This window comes from Puntigrus tetrazona, chromosome 16 (genome assembly GCF_018831695.1).
Source record: "Puntigrus tetrazona isolate hp1 chromosome 16, ASM1883169v1, whole genome shotgun sequence".
Classification (NCBI taxonomy): Eukaryota; Metazoa; Chordata; class Actinopteri; order Cypriniformes; family Cyprinidae; genus Puntigrus; species Puntigrus tetrazona.
This window is the reverse complement of record NC_056714.1, coordinates 27160445-27165444: the sequence shown is the minus strand read 5'-3', so window position 1 is coordinate 27165444 and position 5000 is coordinate 27160445. Positions and strand designations below refer to the sequence as shown.

At 33.9% G+C, this 5000-nt stretch overlaps 1 pseudogene; it reads right to left on the bottom strand.

The window, feature by feature from the left end:
• LOC122361114 overlaps window positions 1-1596 on the bottom strand; it is a 10866-nt pseudogene extending 9270 nt beyond the window's left edge.
• Window positions 1597-5000: the final 3404 nt, after the last annotated feature.

Sequence of the window (5000 nt, the reverse complement as noted above, 5' to 3'; positions counted from 1 at the left end):
CGTTGAACGGATGTGAACGGATGATTTCAACAAAAGCACAAACCTTTAATGAACGAGTTAATTAATGAAGTTAAATTTCCCAATGGAGGAAACAAATGAGCTTTCACTTCCAGAACTTGTCCAGGGACAAAAACAACAGTGCACTATATTACAGAAAATGCGACAGAAGAAATCGGTAACGCCAGAGCTCAAAAGACTGTAAAAAGAGGAAGAGGAAGAGAACGTGACCTTGAGATCGGGAATGTTGAACTTGTTGTTGGTGGAGAGGTTGTTGGTGCGAGTCGTGGCCGTCATTAGTTTGTCCCACGTCTGCTGGCAGGTCTTCTCTCCAGGAGCAGAGATCAACCAGAACTCGGTCATGGCTGCTGAGGAGCGATAAACAGACAGTCTAAAGCGGGAAAAAAAGACATCGATGCGTTCAAACTTCACACTGCACCACCGACTTTAAAGACACCACTGACAGCGTTTACAGGGATTGACATAAATACAGAAGAGAGAAAATGCAACAATACTTTCATTAATAAAAGCTTTCTGTAAAGCACTTTTTCACTAGTCTGACCACAAAAAATATATATATATATAAAAAAATAGTAATATAAATAATAAAATAATATAAAAAATAATAATATAAATAATAAAATAATAATAATAATATAAATAATCATTTTAGATGTTTTGTAAAATAAACATTTGTGCTTTTAATTTAAAATTATATTTAATAAATTAATAATTATATTTTATAGATATAATGTCACGCTTTATGTCAGATCATCAATCTCAACTGACAGGTTTCACAAGAATTTACACGACTACATATAAATATAAAACCACAAACGCTTGTGGTGTAAATAAATATTTTCAATTAAACACTTTAAAAACGCGACTTGCAGCTCTGAAAATAATAATCATTTGCTGTCATGCACAACTTCCCTTCACATTTCGGAAGAGAAAATCTTGAAGAAACTGCCATGCTGTTTGACAACTAATGAGACAAACACGGGTTTTAATGTAATCTGTGCCCAGCAAAGCAGGAGAGGATATTAGTTTTGAAGATGAAGGGCCTGATGGGGTCATTTCCTCAAAACGATAGGCCGTCACGAGTTCAGCATCAGACCGACCTCGAAGGACGGTGACCGATCAGACCGAGATTTGACTCAGTTTCAGATGTTTGATCACCTGAGGCCTCGCGCTGATCGTGTTTTTATATCAGGCTAACGATCACCGGATCAGAAACGCGCGGTTTTCCGTACACACTGTACAGGACAAACAAGCCACATTCAGTTTATCGCCGGTTAAGCGCCTGAAAACACGAGCGCTTCGTTATAATACACATAAACATCACGCTAGCACGTAATCCGGGCTAGCAAAGGCAGCTAAACCTGCGGACGACGCGGACGCGATCGCGCCAACAGTTTCTTCGGCGGAGCTTACCTGATTTCGACGTGAACGAGACGACGCGACGATCACCCGCTAGTTTTAACTACACGCTTCACTAGGGATCCGTCTTAGGATTTGATATTCATAATGACACTCCAGTGTTTCCAAAGGCTTCACTCACGGTCAGCTGATCGGCTGCTGAGGTCTGCGCATGCGCGGCCGGAGCCCACAGCGCCGCCTGCTGATCTGGAGGAAGCTCGTTTGTTTTGCACCAGCATGAATACACAGTACACGAATATACAGTATAAAGATTACAGGTGACAAAGACTTAATACAGGAAGATCAAGAGAGTTTTATTTAGCTAAATTTATACATTTTACATATATTATTTTTTTATATATATATATATATATTTACTTTTATTCATATTTTATTTATTCATTAATACTCAATTTTGTTTATATATATATATATATATATATATATATATATATATATGTATATATATATATATATATATGTATATATATATATATATATATATATATATATATATATATATATATATATATATATATTTATATATATATATATGTATATATATATATATATATTTATATATATATATATATATTTATATATATATATATATATATATATATATATATATATATATATATATATTTTCTTTTTTACATATATATTTATATATATAATTAGTCCTTTTTATGTGCTTTTTGTCCTTTTTTATTTATTTCTAGTGCTATTTATTTACAGTTTGTGAGTTTAGTTCTTCAATCTAAATAAAATATTGCATAACGTTTTTAATATGCATGATTATTATTGTATTATTTTTTATTATATATTATTTTGTTAAATTATTTATTTCTTATTTGTTGTGTGTGTGTGTGTGTGTGTGTGTGTGTGTTTGTGTGTGTTTGTGTGTGTGTGTGTGTGTTTGTGAGTGTTTGTGTGTGTGTTTGTGTTTTTTTTTTGTATGCCATGATTGTTGACATGTATTTAACTGCATCTGAAATATTTATGTCCTTGTAGAAATATTTATTTTAAGTGGACTTAAATAAATTGGTAAAATGTGTTTGTGTGTGTTGTGTGTGTGTGTGTGTGTGTGTGTGTGTGTGTGTTTGTGTGTGTGTGTGTGTTTGTGTGTGTGTGTGTGTGTGTGTGTGTGTTTGTGTGTGTGTGTGTGTGTGTGTGTGTGTGTGTGTGTGTGTGTTTGTGTGTGTTTGTGTGTGTTTGTGTGTGTGTGTGTGTGTGTGTGTGTGTGTGTGTGTGTGTGTGTGTGTGTGTGTGTATATGCACCTGGTATTTATCACGTCATGGGGGACCAAATGTCCCCACAAGGATAGGAATATCAGTAAATGTTGACCTTGTGGGGACATTTTTAGATCCCGTGAGAAAACAAGCTTATAAAACATACAGGATTACATTTTTTGAAAATCTGAAATTGCCAAGAGTTTCCTGTAAGGGTAGGTTTAGGTTTAGAACAATAACACATACAGTCTGTACAGTATAAAAACATTACGCCTATGGAGAGTCCTCATAAAACATGGAAACACAACGTGTGTGTGTGTGTGTGTGTGTGCATTGTGTGTGTTTAAATATATACTGTGTGTATATGTATATGTATGCACACATAAAAATACTGAAATAAAAATACAAACTTACATAACATAAAAATAAAACAATTAGTAATAATGCTATCATTAACTCTATTAAATATAGTGCATAAATAGTACACACATATAAACATGAATCATAAATATTTAGACGATGCTAAAAATATGCATATAAAAATTCAAAATAGTAAACTGCGACATAAGTTATAAATAAGATAATGTAAATATTTCTACAATAAAACAAGGTGCACATTTTAATTTTTAAACAGCTCAGCTCTGTGTTCATCACGCATGTGCACACCTTTGTGATCGAGCTGACGTCTCCCTGGAGGTCAAAGGCAGGAATGCCCAGTCAGCGGCTGCTCTTTTTTTGGGATAGGAGTCCCTCTTCCTGGCAGCGGGTGTCCCCCACCCTGAGTTCGAGGAAAAGCCCACAAAGGGATATGTTTGTGGAGTTCAGTAGGTCTGGGGTGCATTGTTTGGGATACAATGCCGGGACTGGCTGGAGCCAAACCCCAGATCAAACACCAGGTGGGCTGCCCACTGACTGGCCGGCGGCCAGAGCCATAGGGACCTGTCTGGGCACGCGTGCTCTAATCAGTCCCGAGCGCCTGGGGAGTAAGAAACACGGCTTGTTTAGTCTCTAGCGTCCAGCCCAGGGCCGAGGGTCACAATGTGTCCCAAGCTTTTTGTTGCAACCTTCGCATCCATTTCCTTAGTTTCCTACATGTGCACCGAACATGCAACTCGGGAACACAGAAAGATAGCAAGCGATGGAGAAATCAGAATAATCGGTCCTTTGGGGCTCTTATTATATTATTTTTCCCCAAAACGTTCATTTTTTAAGAAATGATCATCGTGACTTTTTAAACACTACTTACTTATTTCTGCTGAAAGCAAGACCAGGTTGTGTGATATTATTATTAGAAATAAACTCATAATTGTGAGATAAAGTCAGAATTATTAGAAATAAACTCATAATTGTGAGATAAATTCAGAATTATTAGAAATAAACTCATATTTTGTGAGATAAAGTCAGAATTATTAGAAATAAACTCATAATTGCAATATAAAGTCAGAATTATTAGAAATAAACTCATAATTGTGAGACATAAAGTCAGAATTATTAGAAATAAACTCATAATTGCAATATAAAGTCAGAATTATTAGAAATAAACTCATAATTGTGAGACATAAAGTCAGAATTATTAGAAATAAACTCATAATTGCAATATAAAAGTCAGAATTATTAGAAATAAACTTATAATTGTGAGATAAAGTCAGATTTATTAGAAATAAACTCATAATTGCAATATAAAGTCAGAATTATTAGAAATGAACTCATAATTGTGAGATAAATTCAGAATTATTAGAAATAAACTCATAATTGCGTAGATAAAGTCAGAATTATTAGAAATAAACTCATAATTGTGAGACATAAAGTCAGAATTATTATATATAAACTCATAATTGCAAGATATAAGCTAAAAACCGTAAGGAAGTCAGAATTAAATTCTAGCCTATCTTTTGTCAGGATAAGGGTGAATATTTATTGGACGTGGGTGAAGAAACGGCTGAGTTCATCTGGGTGCCGGGCGGAGAGATGAAAGGTGACGGATAGCGATGGAAAACAAAAGATAAGCTCTATTGTTTTAGTAATAATCTCACTGTCTGTCCATTTAGCCTGCCAATGATGACCTCCGCTTGTCTTCAACGCGCATAAAACAGTGTTTAAATATAGTGAAAATATAGCAAAGTCATTTTAATATCCTTGCAATTTTTAATACAGCTAAAAAAATCAAATAAAATAAAATATTCTGTGCTTATTAATTACTGTTTAAATGTATTAAAGCCTAAAATTTTCATTATTTTAATTTTAATTAATTTAGTATCCTATGTCTTTAACGTTTAAAACGGTGTTTAAATATAGTTAAAATGTAGCAAAGTCATTTTAATATCCTTGCAATTTTTAATACAGCTAATATA